Consider the following 13212-nt stretch of genomic DNA (forward strand, 5'->3'; position numbering starts at 1 on the left):
AACACCGCCCCCCCTCACATACATACACACATCCCTCCTACCCGCATACACACACCCCCCCATACATCCTCCCAACACCCCGCACATACACACACACACATCCATCCCCCAACACACACCCTTCCCTCCCACACCCTCCCACATATCCCTCCTATCCGCATACACACCCCCCCATACATCCATCCTCCCAACACCCCGCACACACCCTAACACACATCCATCCCCCAACATACACACCCATCCCTCCCACACCCACCCACATATCCCTCCTATCCGCATACACACACCCCCCCATACATCCTCCCAACACCCCGCACACACACACACACACACACATCCATCCCCCAACATACACACCCTTCCCTCCACACCCACCCACATATCCCTCCTATCCGCATACACACCACCCCATACATCCATCCTCCCAACACCCGCACACACACTCACACACATCCATCCCCAACATACACACCCTTCCCTCCCACCCCACCCACACCCCTCTATCCACACCCCAACATCCCCCCCCCCACCACACACACCCACTATCCCCTCCCCCCACCACACCCACCCCACCCCCACCACACCCCCACCCCTCCACCCCCCACCCACCCACACCCACAACCCCCCCCACCCCAACATCCCCCCCCCCCCACCACACACACCCACACCCCCTATCCACACCCCCACCACCCCCCCCCCCACCACACACACCCCACCCTCCCCCCCACACCCCACCCCCCCCCCCCCCCACCACCACACACACCCACACCCCCCCACCACACCCACACCCCACCCCCCCCCACCACACCACACCCACATACCCCCCACCCACACCCCACACCCCCCCCCCCCCACCACACCCCACACCCCCCCCCACCACACCCCACACCCCCCCCCACCACACCACACCCACCCCCCACACACCCCCCCCCCCCCACCACACCACACCCCCCCCCCACCACCCCCCACCCCCCCCCACCCACACCCACAACCCCCCCACACCCCACACCCCCCCCCCACCCACACACCACACCCCCCCCCCCACCACCCACCCCCCCACCCACACCCCACCCACCCCCACCCCCACACCACCCCCCCCACACACACCCACAACCCCCACCACACCCCCACACCCCCCCCCCCACACACACCCACAACCCCCCCCACACCCACCCCCCCCACACACACCCACACCCCCCACCACACCCCCCCCCCCCCACCACACACACCCCACACCCCCCCACCACACCCACACCCCCCCACACCCCCCCCCCCCCACCACACACCCACACCCCCCCCCACCCACCACCACACCCCCACACACCCCCCCCCCCCCACCACACCCCACACCCCCCCCCACCACACCCACCCACACCCCCCACCCAACACCCCCACAACCCCCCCCCCACCACACACACCCCCCCCCCACCCACACCCCCCCACAACACCCCACACCCCCCCCCACCACACCCCCCCCCCCACCACACACACCCCCCCCCACCAACCCCCCCCCCCCACCACACACACCCACCCCCCCCACACCCACCCCCACCCCCCCCCACCACACACCCCCACACCCCCCCCCACCCACAACACCCCCCCCACCACCCCCCCACACCCCCCCCCCCAACCCCCCCCACACCCCACCACACCCCACACCCCCCCCCCCACCACACACACCCACATCCCCCCAACCACACCCCCACCCCCCCCCCCCCCACCACCCCACCACCCCCCCCCACACCCCCCCCCCCCACACCCACACACCCCCCACACCCCCACCCCCCCCCCCCACCACACCACCCCACCCCCCCACCACACCCACCCCCCACCCCCCCACCACACCCCCACATCCCCCCCCCCACCACACCCCACCCCCCCACCACACACACCCACACCCCCCCCCACCACACCCCCACATCCCCCCCCACCCCACACCCCACCCCCCCCACCACACCCCCCCCCCCCCCACACCCCACACCCCCCCCCCCACCACCCCCACCCCCCCCCCCACACACCCCACCCCCCACCCACCACCACACCCCCCCAACCACCCCCCCCCCCCCCCACACACACCCACACCCCCCCCCACCACACCACCCACACCCCCACCACACCCCACCCCCCCCCCCCACCCACACACACCCACACCCCCCCACCACACCCCCACATCCCCCCCCCACCACACACCCCACCCCCCCCCACACACACCCCACCCCACCCCCCCCACACCCTCCCCCCCCCCCACACACACCACACCCCCCCCCACCACACCCCCCCCCCCCCCCCAACACACACCCCACCCCCACCACACCACCCCCACCCCCCCCCCACCACACACACCCACACCCCCAACCACACCCCACCCCCCCCCCACACACACCACAACCCCCCCACCCCCACCACCCCCCCCCCCACCACACACAACCCCACAACCCCCCCACACCCACCCCCCACCACCCACCCCCACACACCCCCCCACCCCCACCACCCACCCCCCACCACCCCCACCCCACACCACCACCCCACACCCATCCCCCCCCCCACCACACACACCCACACCCCCCACCCACCCAACCCCCCCCCCCACCACACACCACCCACATACCCCCATCCACACCCCAACACCCTCCCCCCCCCACCACACACACCCACATCCCTCCATCCACACCCCACATCCCTCCCCCCCACCACACCCACCCACATATCCCCCACCACACCCCAACACCCACCCCCCACCACACCACCCCACATATCCCTCCAATCCACACCCCCAACATCCCTCCCCCCACCACACACACCCACACACCCTCCAATCCACACCCCACATCCCCCCCCCCACCACACACACCACATCCCCCACCACACCCCACACCCCCCCCCCACCCCCCACACCCACACCCCCATCCACCCCACCCCCCACCCCCACCCCCCACCCCCACCACACCCACCACATCCACACCCCCACCACACCCCCCCCACCACACCCCACACCACATCCCCACCCCCCAACACCCTCCCCCCACCACCACCCCCCACCAACCCCACCACACCCCACCCCCACCACCCCCACACCCACCCCCCACAATCCCACCAATCCACACCCCAACATCCCTCCCCCCCCACCACACCACCCACATATCCCTCCTATCCACACCCCAACATCCCTCCCCCCCCACCACACACACCCTCATATCCCTCCTATCCACACCCCAACATCCCTCCCCCCACCACACACACCCTCATATCCCTCCTATCCACACCCCAATATCCCTCCCCCCCCACCACACACACCCCAACATCCCTCCCCCCCACCACACACACCCACATATCCCTCACCCACCACACACACCCACATATCCCTCCCCCCACCACACACACCCACATATCCCTTCTATCCACACCCCCACATCCCTCCCCCCACCACACACACCACATATCCCTCCAATCCACACCCCCACATCCCTCCCCCACCACACACACCCACATATCCCTCCAATCCACACCCCAACATCCCTCCCCCCCCACCACACCACCCACATATCCCTCCTATCCACACCCCAACATCCTCCCCCCCCCACCACACACACCCTCATATCCCTCCTATCCACACCCCAACATCCCTCCCCCCACTACACACACCCTCATATCCCTCCTATCCACACCCCAACATCCCTCCCCCCCACCACACCACCCTCATATCCCTCCTATCCACACCCCAACATCCCTCCCCCCCCCACCACACACACCCTCATATCCCTCCTATCCACACCCCAACATCCCTCCCCCCCACCACACACACCCTCATATCCCTCCTATCCACACCCCAACATCCCTCCCCCCCACCACACACACCCTCATATCCCTCCTATCCACACCCCAACATCCCTCCCCCCCCACCACACACAACCTCATATCCCTCCTATCCACACCCCAACATCCCTCCCCCCCCACCACACCACCCACATATCCCTCCTATCCACACCCCAAAATCCCTCCCCCCCCCACCACACACACCCTCATATCCCTCCTATCCACACCCCCACATCCCTCCCCCCACCACACACACCCACATATCCCTCCTATCCCCCCACACCCCTCCCCCCAAACACCCCTCCACATCACCGTCCTATCCTCACACATCCCTCCCCCCCACACACACACACACACCCCTCCTCCCCCACACACAGACACCCCTCCCCCTTCCCCTCCCACACACACACACACATCCCCCCGCACACCCCCACATATCCCTTCTATCCACACCCCAACATCCCTCCCCCCACCACACACACCCACATATCCCTCCCCCCACCACACACACCCACATATCCCTTCTATCCACACCCCCACATCCCTCCCCCCACCACACACACCCACATATCCCTCCTATCCCCCCACACCCCTCCCCCCAAACACCCCTCCACATCACCGTCCTATCCTCACACATCCCTCCCCCCACACACACACACACCCCTCCTCCCCCACACACAGACACCCCTCCCCCTTCCCCTCCCACACACACACACACATCCCCCCGCACACCCCCACATATCCCTTCTATCCACACCCCCACATCCCTCCCCCCACCACACACACCCACATATCCCTCCTATCCCCCCACACCCCTCCCCCAAACACCCCTCCACATCACCGTCCTATACTCACACATCCCTCCCCCCCACACACACACACACACACCCCTCCTCCCCCACACACAGACACCCCTCCCCCTTCCCCTCCCACACACACACACCCATCCCCCCGCACACCCCCACATATCCCTTCTATCAACACCCCCACACATCCCTACCACCCCACACACACACACACCGCATCACCGTCCTTTCCACACAAACCCCCCCCCCCCACCCCCCCCCCCCCCACCTCACCCACCCCGTCCCCACACACCCCCCCCCCCCCCACCTCACCCACCCCGCCCCCACACCCCCCCCCCCCTCATATACACACAACCCTCAGCACCCCTCCATTCCCCCACACCCCACTACTCGACCCACACACCCCTCCTCCTCTCCCCCCCCCACTCCCTGCCACCCCCTTGTTTTATTAGAACTGTGATGAAACACTTCATCTTTATAACTACCATGTTTGTCGTTAATTCAATGTGCAAATGTGAGACAGGGACACGCCAGGAAAGTGTGATCACTCTATGGGAGACAATATTTTATGAAAATACATTTTCATGTCTCCCGCTATTTACCACCTCTGATCATCAAACTGCAGAACAAGCAGATAACAAGGGAGAGGTTGCAGGGAGGTTCATTGTTCTGGTTTTGATCCAATTCTATGTTATTTTTCGCTCATACCACTCTATTTTCCAATAAAGAGGCCAGTTGTTACTTAAACCCTCCTGGGATGAAATTGTTAAAATGACAGCTTCTAAATGTCAGTGAATATCCCATGTAACAGTAAATGATACCGGTAACGTGAGCATACAAAGGGAAAAGGGACATTTATGGTGAGCAAGAGCACACGAAACAGTTAAAGAACATTGTATGTGAGAGTTTTACTGAACGCATGGAGGTAATGTATGTGTCTGGCCGGAAATCTGGTTGATATTTCTTAAGGTCAAATGCATCTCATTTAATACATTTTTGAATTGACAGAGTACAGAACGTTTCCTTCTCTTTCTGCAAAACAACTTCTCTGGGATGTCTGTGCTTCTTCTATGTGAATGAAGTGATAGAGTTAAGATAACAAGTAATCACCAGTTTGCTACTTGAGAATTAGCTGCACGCTGCTATCAGTGGCGGTTACTTTCTGGAGGTGGGTGCCTTTTTGCATATGGCCTCGAGTGGTAGAGAATTCCTGCTATATTCCTTGTTTCCGTGATCAATATCTGTGATAAAGTAGAACGTGGGAAATGTCTGGAAATGAGGGAACAGAGAGGATTAGGTGAAATTAGATACAAGCAATCTCTCTTGTGTTATATTTGTATTAAAAGGGCTGTTTAGATCTATATTGTAGCAAATTATAAGCTCTCTTTTTAATTATTTTTTTCTATATCCACCAGAAACCCTATTTTTTTTTTGATACTGAATATCATTGTATGGTTGTGGTACATGAAACCGGCACCTCCAGCCAAAGATTCCCTTTGGATTGGATCGTCTTTGCATTTCCCTTAAGTATTGTAGGAGAAACTGTGTGGACTATCTCTATCTGATACAGGAGTGGGCAACTCCAGTCCTCATGGGCACCAACAGGTCAGGTTTTCAGGGTATCTCAGCTTCAGTACAGGTGGCTCAGTCAAAGACTGCACCACCTGTGCTGAAGCAGGGATTCCTGAAAACCTTACCTGTTGGTGGTTCTTGAGGACTGGAGTTGGCCGCCCCTGATCTAATACATAAAACCCTTCTGTGCACTTCTGCATTGCACGACAATCATAGCTCACTGGTGACAAATGTTATTAAGTATGAATTACTCTGCATAGAAGACGTTAGATATTTATTGAGTAGCATTTCAGTTGCTCATTAGTCCAAACAAACGTAATAACTGTAATTAATTCTGTACCAAATTCTTTTAACTATTAGAAAAAGCACAAGACAGCCATTGTACTCTATCACTGGGGGGACCGCTTGGTCACGGTGACTATAGGTTCATATGCAGTTTTGTGAGTTCCCCAGCAAAGTCAGAAATGAAAAGGATGTACCAAATAGATATAAATTAATACAGTGGCGGCGAACTCCAGTCCTCAAGGGCCACCAACAGGGCAGGTTCTCAGGATATCCCTGCTTCAGCATAGGTGGTAGTAGTTGAAGTTGAAGACTGAGCCACCTGCCCTGAAGCAGGGACATCCTGCAAACCTGACCTGTTGGTGGCCCTTGAGGACTTGAGTTGGCCGCCCCGTGTTAGAATATCTCTCAGACGTCTTCACTTATACATGCTACAAGCCAGATGAGCGCTGCTCTATTGTTCAGCAACTTTCTTGGTCACGAAACATGATGACTCCTAAGTCAACGTCCTCTTTGATGGTTAGAGAGTACTATGGTTTTAACAAATGCATTGTACCCCTCGGGTTCTATTTCCCATGGTGCATACCTTAAGGCTGCGGTCCCAGTCACTGCCACAGCGCACGGCTCGGCGTGCGCTGTGCGTGTAAGCACCGCCCCTCAATGGGGAAGGGCCCAGTACGCACCTTCACGCTGAAGATGCAGCCGCGCCGTACTGCAAGAGTTTTTAAACTCAATGAAATTGAGTTTAAACCTTGCGACGGAGGTGTGGCCACGCCCCCACCGGCGGTTCACCGCAAATCCCTGACCACGCCCCCTCCCGTCGCAAGCTCCCTCTTCTCCTGGAGACCGCAGATCGCGGTTAGCGCTGTGCATGCGCAGCCCCCCCCCCCCCCCGCCGGGCGCGCGTGTCACAGACATAACTGGGATTGCAGCCTAAGGCCAGCTACCCGCTGCAGTCGGCGGTGCGCGCGCCTCCCACCAGCTCCTTACTTTCTTCGTGGCGGTCCTCGGTGTCTCCTCGCTCACTGCACACTGTGATGCATCAGCGCCAGCAGCGGCTAGAAGAGGATGGTGATCCCGTGCAGCGACGCGTCACGTGGTGCGCCTGGGAGCCAATGAAGAGAGGTGAAGGAAGGCTGATCTCGATCACCAGTTGCAGGATTTGCAATTCTCATTCAGATCTAAAGCGCTCTCTCTCTCTCTCTCTCTCAGAATATCGTGTGTGTACTTTCTTTTATATATATATCTATATCTCATAAGAACGTACACACATAGCTAACATTATATTATTACTTAGCAACATCCTGTGTGGGTTATTACTAGACTTTATTGCTTTGAATGACTTCCTTGAAAGTGTTGAGGGTTGTTGACCAGGAAAACAAGGCTGACTTTGTGAAGACATCTCCATTGCAATTCGCAAACCTCATCTGCAACCCGAGCAGCGGCTTCCTCCTCCACACGGAGCGAGGCTGTAGTGCGTGACACACACGGCCCCCGTCGTGGCCACGCCCACCTGACCCGTTTGGATCACGCCCCCCGCGCCTAAAACAGCTGCCTGCAGATCGCGGTGAAGCGCTGTGCATGCTCCGCCAGGACGCTAGGATGGTGTGCCGGTGCGTGAAGCGGGGCCTTAGTCTAACATTGCATGGTAGGTGACCAGTGCTGTAGCCTGCACAAAGTTCCCCTCACTGTGTCCATACTCCTTGAGTGTCCATCAGGCTGTAATCGTTGGGCCATCAACAAAAAGGGTTAAGCTTCTTACTGGTGTTCACAGTCCCTTACTGATTTCCCTTGTTTGGAGCACTTGTATGCTCCTACATTACCTAGCCCCTTCCACAGAGTGCTAAATTAAACCAGGCTAAAGCAAATTAATTTCACAGCAATGGTGCCTCATCTTTTGCATCTCCTCTAGCTATGATTCACATGCACTAATAATAATAATTAATGTTACTTTCCAGTAACAGCGAGTAAAAAATGCAAACATGTGTCTGAAATTGAGGATATTGGTTAAATTGGTTAGTTAAATACCTCCCTAGTGAAAGACACTTATTCTTAAGTATCATCACTCAGTTTTAATACTTACTGTGCCTATAAACATTTGGAATGTAGCGGGTTCCCAGTTGCTCTCTGATTTAGTCCTGCTGTGAAATTCACATCAAGAGGTATATGATGAGGACCTAATTTTATATACTATTCATATTCTCATTTTTTTTTACATAAATATGTGTTATTATGTTCGGAAAAGACATCAATAAAAAAAATACAAATAAACAAGGGGGAAAAAATCACCGAAATAAAAACTCTCTCACTTAAGTATATTCACATAAATATGAGACTGTAAAGAGGGAATAATAATATTTGTGTAACTGGCTCTAAATAACATATGAAATTTAATGACTCAACAAGTTCACATTTTAAATTTGAGACAGATTTATTAAACTGGTATGATTTAACCTATCCGCAGCTTACAAATGCTTGGCGCTGCGTTTGGCGTCAGGCATCTCAGGTTACCATCACAGCAGAACTGTTACACTGATTAGTGATGGATCTCACGTGCATTGGTTGGGGGGCTCAGCTACAAAGTTTCCCACAAAAGAGTCCTAAGCAGGAATGTCGGTAGAAGGGATGTGATGTTGGGGTTAGCTCTAGCAGTTAAAGTTATTGACCTTCAGTATCTGGGGTTGTGAGTTTGATTCCAGCCAGTGAAAGATTTCCCATTAGGCCTGGGCCTAGGGCGGCAAAATTTTGGGCGTGCAAATTTCCCTCCCCCCCCCCCAAATATACAGAGGCCCCACTCTCTTCCCCACTGATTGCTGGGGGAGAGAGCAGGGCCTCTGTGAAGTTCTTACCTACCCTCTCGTGCCGTCCTCCTCCTTCTTCAGTATCAAACGACACTGCCACGTCACATGGCTTCGTGTTGCCACTGTAATGTGATGTCATACGGTGTCACATTACCATGGCAATGCCCCACCGCGAGACGTGATGTTACCGTAGTAACACAACGCCATGTGACGTTGCAGAGTCATTTGATGCTCAAGGAGGGGGAGGGTGGCACCAGGTAAGTGTCTAAGGCCGGCATTTAAATCTGCCACTGATTCCAGACATAACGTATGTTCTGTGCAATTTTGGGCAAGTCACTTGAGCGCTTTGCACATCAAAGTTTTACACTGCCAATTGGTAACATTGGGCCTTTTGGGGGCTACCATGCAGAACAGACTTATTTATTTATAAAATGTATTACCAGGAAGTAATATATTGAGAGTTTCCTCTCGTTTTCAAGTATGCTCTGGGCACAGAGTTATGATGACAAATAATACATGGTTACAAATACATAGTTACATTAGGTGAACAGGGTATACATTATATACAAGACATTGCATTCACAGTTAAAGATAATATATATTATAGGCTTACAGTATGTAACAGTTACAGATTGTGAGACAGCTTTGGTTTTGAAAGAACTTAAACTGGTGGCGGCTGTGAGACATATTGAATTGTAGAGTCTATCACGTTTGCTAAGGTGAGTTTGGGGTGCCGTGCTATATACTATGTCCCCATAGTCTATAATGGCATTCGCACCTGCTTTGCAATGCGCTTTCTGACCAGCAGAACAAGAGAGGATTTGTTCCTATAAAGTTCACCTACTGTAACACTAGAAATATTCTGTGTTCATTCAGCCCATTAATACATATGTAGTTTAACAGTAAAGCTCATTGGACATGTCGGTCTACAATGTACGTGCTGGTTCAATTCTGGCCAAGGCCACAGAAAATAACTACATGTTTTTAGACAACTAGAGAATATGGAATTACCCAGTATACCGAGGCTGCTAACAGGTAGTGCACACACTTTATGGCAACTTGATTGAAGAGAGACCCAGCAATGATTAATGAAACAATAAGCCTCCGGTATTGAAAACAGGGAGTTGGGTAATAGTAAGCCGGATAGAGGTACAGGGGGACACCTCCCTAAGGGGCGCCCCCAAGTAAATCACAGCCCGGCACTAACCGCCTCAATAATCTCCCTGAAATACCGCGTGGAGGTTAGGAGTACTCACGAAAAAGCCGTCCCTGTTGGTGCAGGGAATTCTGCAGCGGCTTCCTCCTCTGGTGTAGCTGGCGTCAGCGTGCTCCTCCGGAAATGATGACACAGGAAGAAGGGGGTAGGATGGTCCGTGGTTCACAGCAACTTCAGCAGCCAACGCATGGATGTCTAAAAAAACTTTATTGATCGCTAGCAGCAAACATCAGGCAACCACTCTAACATGTTTCGTCCAGGCTATGGACTTTTTCAAAGAGTGCTGATAGTGTATGGCAGCCAAATAGATATAGGGAGTGGTGAGTGTATGCCACCAATAGAAACAGGGAACGTATTTAAACCTCACCTGTGGTAGATTAATCATTAAAGTGGATAACTATCTCCCCAACAATCCCCATAGCAATGGCTGCACAACAAGGTATTTACAACATACACATGAAAAATCTTAAAAACAAAACAGAAGATATAATGGATACATTTAAAAACACAACTACTGATGTTTTAAGTTACCAGCATCATTATTATTATATAAAGCTATATCAATTAATGGAAGTATACAGATGTATAACAAAGGATTTCATATATCTAGTACTTATAAAATCTTTTTTGTACTTATAAAGCATTTTCAGTATCAAGATTCACTTTAAAGGGATATAAACATTTTATCAATTTATTCACATAATTCATATCCATGAATACAGTGGCAACCGCATGACAGACAGAATCAGAGGATACAAATGTGGATACATATGTCAATGCATGCGGGGATAATGCCAAACGTTCAAAAAAAGCTGCCCACTTGTTTAATGAAAGTACTGAGGTTATATGTGAGGAGCCTTCAGACCTCACACATTACTTTGTAAAGCTAGAAAGACTGTTGGTGTTGAATATACGCCTATGGTGGGACATCACCTCATTGAACAACTATATTAGATGTAAAAGAATACCACGAGGTTTGCGAATAAAAAAGACACCAACATTTGGCTTTACCAATATGCAATTTGAGCAGGACTGGACTGATACTCTAAACCAATGTTCCTTAAAGCTAATGGAACTAATCATTCAGCAGAAGTCAAAAGAAAAGGAGCAATTAATGTTGGAAATAAACCTTTTGAGGAACAACTTGAAGCCATTTACTAAAATGGATCAATTTATAAAAAACGACAAAACCCTGCTGACTAATATTGAGACCATAGAGGACACAATAAGTGACAAAAAACACAGCAAGTTCGAACGAGACCGTGTAGATTATATAAAAGGACAAATTTATTGTTGGCAGAAACCTCAAACAAGAGAGAATGTGGGATCCAATACAGCAAGGGGGTTTAAACCTCAATCCAAAGGATGGTCTAAAAGCAACCCTAATAAGTCTATCTTAAAGGGAAGATCAGCTGACAACTCAGGTGCGGAGTCAGACTACTCAGAGTGCGAATTGAGATCTCACTCTGTATCTTTTGAAGGTTCTACTGAGAGTATACGGGATAACCATGGGAGATCTAGGAGCGACAGCAGGTCATCCATCACATCTAATGGGGCCAGATCAAAAAATCAGGAACAGGCTCCCTCTTCGTCTTCTTTTTTATCCACAGGAACACGATCACGCCGCGAACCAGACGATCGCAGAGAAAACGTGGAAACTTGCGGGAGACCAAAAAGAAAGAAGTACACATAGATGAGTGTGATAATAACGTCATTAATCTCTCAGGAGTGGAACTCTCCCATGCACAATTATCTCTACTAAATAAGGGACTGGGTTTTGCCCCGGTTCAGGACTTCCACTTGTTCCAGACTGTGATTGACCTCCAAAGGTTTACTCGCAAATTATCCTTAAAAAAGTTTTTTATATCAAGAGGACATTTTCAAACTAATAACTAGTCTGACTCTGATAATGATGTTGTATTACCCAATACTGATGATGTACTACCTAATATTGTTACTAACGATGCATTAACTAATATTTCTCTTGATACCTTTCAGGAAACCTGTGTATTATCAGACTTGGACGCATTACTTGAGCAGCAAGGCGAATAAATCAATGCTTTCTCCCAACCTTTCTTTGGCACCCACTCCTCAGGATTTAAAAAGTCTATCTTCTGCCCCAATGCCAATAGGGGGCCTTTCATTACGGCATTTGAAAGGTTGGTAGAAAGAGACCTTCAAATTTTATCTAAAGGTTTCTCCTGCTCATCTATGCATGCCAATAACCTGACATACACGGAGATTCATGAACTAGACACCTTGAAGCATAACAAAGACATCATGTTTAGAAATGCTGATAAAGGTGGAGCCCTTGTGGTTTTATCCACCCTACAATACAAACAGGAGGCATTACGGCAGCTAGGGAATCCGGATCAGTATAAACTTCTTAAAAAGGATCCAACACAGGACTTTATTAGTCAACTAGATGAAATTATTGAATTTGGAAAGATACTTTGTACATTAGACAAACATGAGATTGAATTTTTGAGAAGTCCACATCCCGTGATTCCGGTATTCCACCATCTCCCAAAGATCCATAAGTCACTGGTCGACCCTCCTGGTCGTCCTATAGTGGCAGGTATTGGATCTTTGGGAGATGGGTTATCGCGGTATGTGGACTCTTATCTCAAACCATTGGTACTGGCATTACCGTCATTCATTAAGGATTCCACGGACCTCATGGTAGATGTAAAGGATCTGGTCTGGAAAAAAGAATACAGAT

Source organism: Ascaphus truei, chromosome 8 (genome assembly GCF_040206685.1).
Source record: "Ascaphus truei isolate aAscTru1 chromosome 8, aAscTru1.hap1, whole genome shotgun sequence".
Classification (NCBI taxonomy): Eukaryota; Metazoa; Chordata; class Amphibia; order Anura; family Ascaphidae; genus Ascaphus; species Ascaphus truei.